This window comes from Trichechus manatus, unplaced genomic scaffold (genome assembly GCF_000243295.1).
Source record: "Trichechus manatus latirostris isolate Lorelei unplaced genomic scaffold, TriManLat1.0 scaffold00139, whole genome shotgun sequence".
NCBI classification, from domain to species: domain Eukaryota; kingdom Metazoa; phylum Chordata; class Mammalia; order Sirenia; family Trichechidae; genus Trichechus; species Trichechus manatus.
The window spans coordinates 883,986-896,472 of NW_004444075.1; the positions used below are offsets into that span (position 1 = coordinate 883,986).

The 12,487-nt window shown below is 35.8% G+C and overlaps 1 protein-coding gene across 10 annotated transcripts in view; it reads left to right on the plus strand.

Moving 5' to 3' along the window:
* Window positions 1-12,487, plus strand: part of INPP4B (inositol polyphosphate-4-phosphatase type II B) — a 961,283-nt gene that overhangs the window by 681,239 nt on the left and 267,557 nt on the right. The gene's annotated exons all lie outside the window — the stretch shown is intronic.

Sequence of the window (12,487 nt, forward strand, 5' to 3'; positions counted from 1 at the left end):
GCTCACAGGCTTTTAAGACCCCAGACACTACTCACCAAGGTAGAATGTAGAGCATTGTCTTTATAAGCTGTGTCATGCCAATTGAGCTAGATGTTTCCCGAGACCATGGTCCCCACAGCCCCCCGCCCAGCAATTCAGTCCCTCAGGGAGTTTGGACGTGTTCATACCTGCTTTTGACTCCATAGATTTTGCTCTTCAATTCCAGGCTATGCTATTACTAAGAAGACATTAATTAACAACTTAGTGTCACAGTAGAATAGGCTTTCGTAGTTTTCTTTACCCTTTCCTGTTAAACATTTAAGCAATGACATAGGATGATAATCAGATTAATGAATGATAAAGAACTTCCACAGCTCACTAATACATAACCCTAAACTATTGGCAGTTTTGCCCTGCTGGGGAATCCACTGATAATAGGGAATGGAGAAAGGGCAGATTTCTTCAAGGCATACCTTTAACTATTTTTAGCACAGAAAACCCAAAATAAAATTTAATTGACAAAAATGTAAAAAATAAAAATAAAAATAAATTAACTGTACTTATGTAGAATGAGGGATCACACCAAAGAAGAACAGCTGCTGCTTCTCAACCTATATATATATATTTTAATTAAGGTTGTAATATTGGGATGGGTGTGCCTTAACCATTCTATTCAGACAGGAAATGGTCAAGCACATAAATTCAGTGGAATGACAGAGATGGCAACAAATTCTTCTCATATCTTAGTGAATGAGGGAGACAGGGCTTCCTTACAGCTAGTGTGAACGCGTGTGGGGAATTGAGCACAATACCTACTCAGTAAGAGTGTGCTGCTACTTTCAGAATAGCTAATAGGAGCTGAAGCTACAGTTAATAGAAGCAGGCCTTCATCTTAGAGACTCAGAAATGTTACTTCTCTGAGATTGTGTCATCAGTACAGGTAAAACAATACATTCTCACTCTTCAGAGGCAAACAACTGCAAGATTACTTTGTTATTTTCCATGACACCTGCAAGAAGATGCCTTTTTCTAAATCTCCAAAGCTTTCAGGGTGTAAAAAACAAGGAGATTGTCTCAAAGAGAGTGTGCTCCGCCTGACTTAGAGAAAGGCCATGGCCTAAGGCACCCTTGTCCTATAGCAAAAGCTCATGTCCCCTTTTAGCCCCGCTTCAAATAGGCCTTTAGAAACACCATTCAGAATCAGTCACTCAAATTTCTAACTGAGCAACTGCTTTTCAGAATTTTTTTTTTAAAGGGTATTCACCCTTAGATATAAGATGAAACAAAATGACCTTTAAGAGAAAGCTTCAAATTCTAAGATTCTCTGAGATTTCATGCAAAATTCAGTTTTGCTAGTGAATGGTTAAACTCGGGTGATGACATCTAGGTTTGCACATTCAAAGATTATGATCAGTGTTCTTTATCTTAAATATGTTGTTGTCGTTAATTACCATCAAGTCAGCTCTAGCTTGTCGTCTTCCAATGTATAACAGAACAAAATCTTACCTGGTCCTTTCTATACCACATTCATGATCACTGGTATGTTGGGGTCCATTGTTAAGGCTATTGTGTCAATCCATGTCATTGGGGGTTTACCTTGTTTTTGCTGACCCTCTACTTTACCTAACTTGATGCCCTGATATTAAATGCAAATCCCATGCCAGTACCATAAGACTACCAGTTAAGGCCAGTGTGGTTAAAATATCTAAAGTATTATCAAAGGGTTCGCCTTACATTTATTTTTCAAAGTGAAAGCTGACCAAACATTTATTTCTTAATTTTAATATACCCAGATAATAGATTTCATTTGCTAAATGGCAATTTTAAAAATAAAGCTGAGTGTAGTGATATTACCCATTGCCATCGAGCCGATTCCAACTCATAGCAACCCTATAGGACAGTAGAACTGCCCCATAGGGTTTCCAAGGAGTGGCTGGTGGATTTGAACTGCTGACCTTTGGGTTAACAGCCGAGTTCTTAACCACTGTGCCACCAGGGATATTAAGTGCAGGTTAAATACTGTTTAAATAAATAACGTCAATATCAAAATATTTACACTATAATTATGAGTTTTTTTATGGACTCACTCATGAAAGCTTTGCAATTTTTTACACACATAAAAGTAAATGCCATATTAAGTTACTAACTGGCTTAGCAAAAATTTCAAAGTGAAAGAGAGAAGTGGGTCTTTAAGTAAGCAAATATGTTACCTAACGAAGAAGAGACACAGGGGAGAGAGGAAAATAAATCTGCACCTCCTAATACCTGTTTCATAAACTCTGTAAGGCATGAATCTTGGAAACTACTAATTCTCCCAGATTAAAAAAAAATAAAACAATTTGCCATGGTGTCAATTTTGACTCATGGCGACCCCATGTGTGCAGAGTAGAACTGTGCTCCACTCAGTTTTCATGGTTGTGACCTTTCAGAAGCAGATCGCCAAGACTTTACTTCTGAGGCTCCTCTGGATGAGTTTGTAACCAAGTGCTTAACTACGTGCTTCACTCAGGGACTCCTTCTTCCAAATTAAAACCAAAACCCATTGCTGTCATGTCAATTCTAATGCATAGCGCCCCTATAGGACAGAGCAGAACTGCCCCATAGGGCTTCCAAGGCTGTAATCTTTATGGAAGCAGACTGCCACATCTTTCTAACTGCCGACATTTCCATTAGCAGCTGAGTGCTTATCCACTGAGACACAAAGGCTCCTTCTTCCAGATTACTAGGGTATTATTCCTTATATGTAAATTGTAATAAGCAAAGATAACTGACACGTAATTGATGGGGGCAGCTGCATTCTACAATTTAAATCTACTTATTTAGTGGAGTGGAAGATGATTATAGTTTTTCTCCTTTCGTGGAGCACGGAGGTGACAGTTTTGGTGGTGATACCTCACCCCCAGTTTACATTTCTAAATGTCCTTAGTCCATGCAACATCGAATAGCACTGAACCTAGGCTACAAACATTTTCTTTGGATCTTTTTATACTAGGGAAAAGTCAGACTAAATTAAAGATAAATGTTATAAGGTCTAGATTAAAAAAAAATTTAAAGCCCTAGACGTGAACTGTTTCTGTCCAAAACATAAATGTGTATTGCACAGGTAGAGAATATGTATGGCTTTGGCCTATGTGTACCTTTGTCTTTTTTCCTGTTTATTTATCTATCTAAACTCAGCAACTTTGGAGTTAATCCATTATGTTCCTATGTTTTGTTTTGTTTTTTTAATCTGTAGGCGAAGGGGACTGTTGACATTATTCCTAAGTCTTTATATTAATATATTATATGGAACTTGCCAGCCTCGAGTGAGTTATGAAGTGCTTATTGAATAAATGGAAGAGAATGTCATATCTCATAGCAGCGCTTCACTGTTCTATTTATATCTCTAGAGGTTTCGTTTATCATTCAAGAAATTGACTTATCTATTATAAAACTAAAAAGAAAAATCTCTTCCCCCTAATTTCTTACCCTTTTCATGGCCTGTTCGCCTTACAATCTGAACGTGTATATTGGGATTCAGGGGAATTGGGGAAAGAAGAAGAGAAAGGATGATAGCAAGGAGTGGGGGTAGAATTTACGTTCCCATAAGAGAGATATAGCAGTACCTTAGCTCTGTGGGAAAGCATTCCCTTTATCTATTGGACTTCATATTACCTGAAACAAGACACAGTAGAAGATAGTACATATTAGAAATAAACTCTTGTTTATTTTGACTTTCTAATTAGGTAATTCATAAAATAAAGAGTATATTTACCTCTTTAATTATTTGCTTATTTAAGTAAGATGGTAAGAAATGAGTAAGAAAGCTTAAAAGTATTTGCTATTGGAGGTTGGGAAGTGGGAGGAATTAATTTTGAATGTAGGAAAGTGCAGATGGTAGGGTCTCTTATGTGGTCATAGAGGTAGGTTTTCCTGCTAAGTCACATTAACTGAGGCACCTTGTCTGCATCTGAACAATAACATATGGGCTCTTGTGGTATAAATATAATAAACGGGCTTCAAGGCCCAGATTTTCCAACCAGCAGTGTGACCCTGACGGACAGTTCAGCCTCTTTGGGCCTCAGTTCTTTTAAAATTACCAAATCAACCTGGATAGTCCTTAACTTTGTTTTTGACTCTCAAATGTTTGAAGTCTGTACAAACAGGTAGGCACTTGGCTGCTAACCAAAAGATTGGAGATATGAGTTAACCCAGAAGAGCCTTGGAAGAAAGGACTGGTGATTTACTTCTGAAAAATTATCCTTTGAAAACCCTATGGAGCACAGTTCTACTCTGACCCCCCTGGGGTCACCATGAGTTGGAGTCAACTCAAAGGCAACTTTTTTATTTTTGTTTTGTTCTGTTTTGGTTTTTGAGCATAGGTTAGCTTTTGCTGTTTTTCTTCTTTCTACAAGCATTTCATAAAACTATTCATTTTAATCAGTTTCACATGGAATGGCATGAGTTCTTGATCATTTACAGTTCTCTTTCTCAGAAATTATCATTTACATTTAAGAAGTCTGACCAGAGATATTTATACCTTCTAAAAATTTTTGTCAAGAGGACAGATCTCTCAAAATTTCTTAATTCTCCCAATTTTCTCCGCAAAAGTATAATTCTACAGAGTATTTCAGCCCATGAAATCTGAGGAGCAAATGGGCCCTGTCACAAAGTTTCCTATTATTTTCACATTTTGAGTGAGTTTCTCCCTGTCAGCAAGCATTAGGTCTGATACAGCATCTTCCTTGGTTGAATTCTATACTTCTTGAGCCATAAAATTGTCCTTTATATTCTTTAAAGACTACTTTCATGCTGTACATTAACTGTGTGTACTGTCCTTCATATTCACAGAGGGTATATCTGACAGGGGTGATTTCCATGGCTGTGTAAATTGGAATCTAAACAAAGATGAGGGGACTGCACTGCTATCAGTCATAATTACAGTTCTCCAATTTAGGGAGTTTACTGGTGTTTGTGCTTCTTGCTTCACAGATAAACCAAATCTTTTCTTAAGATAAGCCACTGTATCATTGACTCTTTTTCCCAAAACAAGGTTCAACCATCTACTACTGTTGCTTTGCAGAAGATGCTCGACTATAATCTTAAGAAGAAACACGGCTTGTTTATTTCTCTATCGCCAATGCCAGCATACAATAGGAACTAAATAATTGCTTGTCAAATTGCTCATAATAGGTGCATCCTATCACTTAAATTTCTGTTCCAGGCAACAGAAACTGCATTGCTATTCTCCCCATAAGAAAGATGTTCAAATTTAATTGTTTTAGGTTTGGAATAAAATGATTTGATTACTTTCCTTCAAAATTATTATGGAATTTCTCATTTTAAAACTTTTTATGCTTCATGTAATGCCATAGTTTTTAAGTGCCTTTCACAATACTACACAGCTGAGTTAAATATTGGGATAACATTCTCATTGCTATCCCCCCCTATTCAAAGCAACAGATGATTCAGAGTATTTTAAGAATTTTCAAAACTATTTCTTTCTATACTCATTTTGACACCCAGTGAGTTCCAGTCAAAAGTCAAATTCCCAGATACTTTCTCCTTTTTCTAAATCTCCTACCTTACCAATGTCAGATGATAATTTTTTATGTTAGCAAAGGTATCTCTCTTTTTTTATTTTCTCCATACTAGTTTAAATATATTTTGCCCTTGATTTTAAAACTCTCTGGTGTGTAAAACTAGGGGCCATTTTGGCTTGTAGCATTGGTCCATGAGCCTTTTTACTTACTCACCACATTTCTTTGCCCTTTACTCCTTGAACAGATGTGAGCACTTTTGCTCACTTTGTTTTTTGGGATTTCCATATATTTTCATTACCGTGTACTAACATATTTAGGATGCTAAGTAGCTTCAAATGGAATACTGAATTTCACTATCTAAACTTACTTGACTTAATGGAATCATCTCTTAGATGCCTTTAAATGCTTCAACAATCTTCTTGTTGTGAGTTGGTTTCTCTCCTCCCCTCCCCACCTCGGATAATCTGGAAGACAAATAATAAAGGCAAGAAGATGATATAGGGAAAAGGTTAGCATTTTATGGAAAAATGTGAGGAGGCCTTTCTCTCAATGATGGTTCAGCCTTCTGTCATTCTGATGCCTGTGTTCTTCTTTGAAGTTGGACTTTCAATTGTGTCCTTCCTTCCTGCATTGTCCACTTTCAGTTGACACAGTTGTTGGTGTTGCAATTGTTTGCTTCATGGGAAAAGTAATGATATGAAACGTCTGAAATTCAAGGTCTATCTCATCTCTGAGGAATGTTTGCATTGACTAGGCACTATGCTAGGTGCCAAGGAAACCTGGTCGTGCAAAAGTTAAGCGCTTGGCTACTAATCGAGAGGTCGGCAGTTTGAACCCACCCGCCACTCTGCAGGAGAAAAATGTAGCAGTCTGCTTCTGTAAAAACTTAAAGCCTTGGAAACCCAAGAGGCAGTTCTACTCTTCCCTATAGGGTCGTTATGAGTCAGAATTAACTCTACAGCAATGAGTATGCAATGGGTCCCTGGGTGTGCAAACGGTTAATGAACTCTTCTGCTAACCAAATGGTTGGAAGTTTGAATCCACCTAGAGGTGCCTTGGAAGAAATGCATAGAGATCTACTTCTGCGAAAGCACCCATGAAAACTCTGTAGAGCACAATTCCACTCTGACACACATGATGTCACCATGATCTGAGTCAACTCGATGGTAACTGGTGCTAGGTGCAGGAGATAAAATGATAAAACAAGGAAAGTAGCACAGTACTCACTTTAGCAAAGCTCACATTCTAATGGGACACAGACCAGTAAACAGACTATTGTAATGTAGTTGGTAAGCACCACAGTAGAGATGGGGTGTGGAAGTCAAAGAAGAGGTACCTGTAGGGACAGAGGTGTTGGAAGTCAAGGAAGGTTTCCTGGAGAAGGTGCTAGCTGAAATGAGTTTACAGGATGACTAGATGTAACCACGAAAGAAGGGAATACCTTGAACAGAGGTATATTGGCAAGAAATAACTTGATGAGGGCAGTGAATTGCAGATCATTCTAGGTTTCTTAGCATGAAATATAAGCTGGCTTCTCTCTGTTTCAATTGTGTCTTTTACTTTACTGATGGAAACAAAATGAATAGAGCTGAAGCAAATTCTTTTCTGATCATCCAATATCCAAAATCCAAATTCTATAGACGAAAATCACCAATTGGAGACCAAATGCCTACAAATATCACTTTTATGTTTTATTCCAACATCTAAATAGTTTTTTCTAGTTCTTGGCCTTAAATTGAAGATAGAGGGCCAGGAGCTTGTGTGTTTGGCTGAACTAGGGAAGAGTGCTTTGTCCAACTCAGCTTATATCCTATTTCTTCTCCTTTTTATTTAATTTAATTTTATTTTTTACATTTAAAAAAAACAATAACAAACAGGGTTTCATAACATACCTAGAGAAAAAGTATAAATTTCTTGGGGGGTTATTTTTTTAAAACAATTTATGTTATCATTATTATTTTTAAAGAGATAACTGTTTGCTATATTTTTTGAAATTCTTTTATTATTTTTCTTACCTTTTCTTTTCTGTAGCCATGCTCAGGGTAGTGTTTTGTGATCTCTGTTTAGGCTTTTCCATTCCCATTCATTCTTGAGAAAAAAAAAAAAGAAACCTACACTTGAGATGTATATAAATCTAAGATATTTTCAAGTACAAATGAGGGAGTGTCAGTGTGTAATTGGATTACAAAGACTTATCTTTAGTAAGTATAGTGCAGCGTTTGCAAAATAGGCAATATATGTACATTCAGCTGAATAATTAAACTATTAAATAACTGTATAATTAAAAGCTACAGAATGAATGGACTCTACAAGAATCTTCAGTACATTAAAATAATGATTTTGTAAGACCTGAAACCATTAAAGTCAGACTCCATTTAAATATGTAACTTTTACCACATCCTGAAAGCAAGAGAGCGTGTGAAGATAATCACAAATGAACTGGCTCTGTAGACATATAAAAGACAGCCAGATACAGCCAGGTAAAATGAGTGTTTTGAGCTTTTTGAGGATCCCTAGGTCTCTGAATACTAACTTGCAAAGTTTCTTGCCCAATCCACTGACATTCTTAACACACCTTTATATACAGAAAGGGAAAAGAGAAAGTCATCTCTCTGGCTTACCTTTTCTGCTTAGGTTGCTTGAACAAAGCGGACTTTTTTATTCATTATTTATGTGTTGGCTTGATTGAACATTTACTTGGCATCTTTACTTTGGATATTTCAGAATTGCAGCGGCTTGATTTCACAATTGCTGAATGCAGGTGGCATGTTACCTTGTTAAAATGTCCCTTTTACAGAGCCCAGGAGAAACAATTTAGAAATTTGAGTTGTGCTGCAACTTTGGAGGAAAAAACCCTGTCATTTACATTCTTTCCTTATGTTCCTCCCAGGAGATGGACCTCAAGGGGAATTTATCAAGATCTCAAGGGGAATTTATGAAGATCTAGGCCATTTTAGAGCTTTACCCCTATTAACACTTCACAAGACCATGATGTATCTAAAATATCCCAACTCCTTTTCTCTTGGTAGAATGTATCACATGATCTTTCTAGCAATTGTTTTGGCATACTCCGTAAAAAAAAAAATACAGTAACACACACAGCGCTCACCTTAAAAAGAACTTAAAACAAGTGTTACATAGTTATTATTGCTGGGAGGAGCCTATTGTATGGCCAGGAAAGCATCTCCTGTATGAAGAAATGTTTGGCACCAGTGGGGAACCATAGCTGAAAGTGACAGGCTCATTTATACAGCTGGAGCTTGTGTGCAGAATTGTTGAAATTGTATCTCTGCTACAGAGGAGAAGCATTAGAAAAAAAGTTGACAAAAGCATTCATCATTTGTAGCCCGTTGTTGAATATTTGATGCCTGAATACTATGCCTTTCTTTTATGTGAGGATGACAAAACCTCCCCATCATCAACCCAGCAAGAATTTTGAGTTGAGAACATCTTATCTGGTCTTTTTTTGTAACAAATTTGCGTGGCCATTAGAAGTCAGATCATATTTATTCACTTTTAAAATCATACCACATTATATGGTATTTTATGTTTCACAGAAAGTGTTCTTACTTCATACATAGTAGATATTCAATATGGGTTCCTGCTGGATGGATCAAACTATAGTGATAGTGGGAAGGTGGATCCCAATATATCTACATTGAGATCCTGATAAATACATACAATTTTAGGACTTACTTTTGGAGACCTATGAGTTTGAAAAGATCGGAACATTATTGGGATTTTTTTGAATGATTAGGTTGCCTAATTATTTGGTTATTTGCCCTGTTTTCTTTAAAGAGAGCAAAGTTCCCACAGTCCTTGGATGATATGTACTGGGTGGTCAGAGGAGTGTTCCGGAGCTCATTAATCAAACTGCCCTTGATTTCTGCCTAAGCTAGTTCAACAAAGGTTTATATTTAGAATACGTTGGGGAGCATTAAAATGAAAACAGTAAAATCAGAAGTTGAAGGACTTTCTGGGGACCAACAGAGAAAATTAAGAATTTTCATAGGTTGTGATATAATTCAAAATATACATTTTCTAAAAAAAAATTGCTTTATAAAAGGCAAGAAAAATCCAAGAATTTTTAACCCACAGTTTGAGAGATACAAAGATTCTGTGCACTCTTTGAGATAAAACAAAAGTTAAAAACCAGAACAAAAATATAGATATAGGAAGATAAACATAGACACACTAAGTAAATGGGTATTTACATAAGTTACTAAGGAGAAACTTAGGCACTTCAGAAATAGAATTTTTGTCTTACCGTAAAAGGATGCGTTTATATTCCTAATCATGTTAGATATATTAGAATTCATGAGATCCAATAAATGGTTTAACCTGACGGACACTGTATTGAATTCTACATATAGTTTTTTCCTTCTCAAACTCTAGAGATATGACAATAAAGGCTGTAGTAAAACTCTTATATTCTTGAAATATTGTCACTTAAAAAATGAATAAAACTTTACAGTTTCTTTCATTGATTGGCTTTAAGTTCTTTCAGCTGACGGAAAATAGGTATAATGAACTTTTCATATGTATATGTGACCTAATCTAATAGACAAAACTTTAAAGATTATATTTTGAGACTTTTTATTTTCAGGTATAGAAAGTCGAGCTAACACAAAGGATTGAACTGTCAAATCAGATGCACAAGTAACAGAGATATACCCAGTATCAATCTTTATTAATAATTTCAAGGATACAATCAATCAAGAGGCATCAGTGAGGCAGAGAGGTCAGAGACATCCTACATGAATCCTCAGGTCCCTTTTCTCATCGAACATGCACAGTCTGGTCCAGAATAGTAGATAAAAATGTCACAGAGCAGAGGATTGTTTGGTTTATGAAACATCTCCCATTTATAGCCCAGCTACATGACATTTTCTAGAAAGTCATGCCTCATAAATCCATAGATTCTAAATTTCTTTACTATAAACAATCCTTAACCAGAGACATCTGGGTAAGGGCATGCCGTAGATAAGAAAATATCATTAGTCTATTTACCAGGAGTTCCAGTTACCATCATATTTATTATGAGAATAGACCGGTCACCTGCCCTGTAAAGCAAGTGAATGGATCACAGCCAAGCCACTTTAACTCCTTCCTTGCCAGAAGCCTATCAAGGCAGGGCATTTCGTTTGTTTAGAGTACTGCATGTTACTGTATGATTTCAACTTTTTTTCAAATGCCATACAGTCATAGTAAGTAGAAGATCATTGTTTCATAGGTACATTGAGCCATTGGTAGTTTGATCATTCTGGCTTGTAATTAGTTCAATGACTGTAAAAATGCAATGATACCTTTAGAATTTAAGATTAGTAATATAATGGTCCCATATGGCTATAAAGCATCATTATGAATTAAATCCTATTTATCTATTATTAATGTAGTCACACCAGATGCCTGCCTTTTATATCCTTCACCATCGTGTTACTTTCAAAATTTCTGTGTCTTCCTGTTTTAGATGTGTCTTGTACAAGAGCATATGAGTAAATTTAGTTATTGTTATGGATAGTTAGTGAGACCATGTTTGTCTTTTAACTTGAGAATTTAGGACAATTTTTATTAAATGAAATTATTAATAATTTTGGAATTCTGCTGTCTTATTTAGTGCTTCCTCTTGTCTACATGTTTTTGTTTCATTTCCCTTCTCTTTCATTTGTTCCTCTTTGTATTGTTGAATTTTGTTTTTGTTTTATTTGTTCTTATTTATTTATTTTTACTTACGTTTCCATTTCCTCGATGGTTATCCTAGGTATTTTTTTTTTTTTAATATGCACAAGTAACAAAGCCTACAATTTAAGTTCATCCCTAAATGATATTAGGAATTTAGAACACATTGATTCTAATTACCTTACCTTACCTCTAGTCTCACATACTTTTGTCATCTGATTCATTTGTTCTATTTAGATTTTTAATACAATAAATAAGGTACTGTTGTTTTATACATTTAATATTTGTTTAGATATACTTACATTTCTCCCAGTCATTTGTTCCCCATTTCTTCTTAAATTAAGACCTTCCATCCTTATCCTGAAGTTTATCTTCCATAATTCCTTGAGACTAACAATGGCAAACTGTTTTACTTGATTTAAAAATGAATTCACTTTGCACTTGCTCTTAAATAGATAATTTCATTGAGCCTGCAATTCTAGATTTTTAAATATTCTCTCTCAACATACTGGAAATATTCTACTGTCATCTAGCTTCCATTGGTTTTGCTGAAAAATGCGCCTCTAATTTGTGGTAGAGGGTAGGGGACTACTTGAGTAAGTTTGCTGCCAGATTTACATCTGTTGGTTGAAGAATGCGATGTTTGATATCAAGATTTCTGACGTGGTACTAAATCTGATGAGGGTATAATCCTGGAAATGGATGGTTGCAGATGAGTGAATGAATAGCTTCTCATTTTAATTTTCAGAAAGGTATTATGTGTTTAACCAAGTAATGAATGAGATAAATTTTTATATAACCCTAAAATTTTGAAAGATGTTTGTTTCTTATATATTAAGAAGACCTAGCCCATATACCATATTCAGTATTAGTTAAAGCCATACATCCACTTCAATATCTACTTCCATCATTCATCAGCTTTATTGATAAACTGGAGCCAAATAATTATAGATCCTTGACTGGTAATTGATCTGATATTGTATTTCCCATTAAGCTTTGGTGAATGGGTTTAACAAAGACATTCATTGCCTAACAGCAATGGAAATAAAGTTCTGACCTGAAATATATACCTTCGAAGTGTGGTGGGAGTGCTGGTTTCATGAAAAAATATTGAATACTGAATTTTATCTTAATATCTAACCTTATCTTCTTTTCCTAAATATTTTTAAACCCTGGGTTGCATGACCTTACTACTCTCCCTCCCCTGATCATTGCCCACCCACCCTAAATCCGCAGTCTCTTCATAGTCTCCCTGCCTTGTTCCTGGTAATATATGGTTTCGGAAAAGTGTATTGACTTATTGGCAC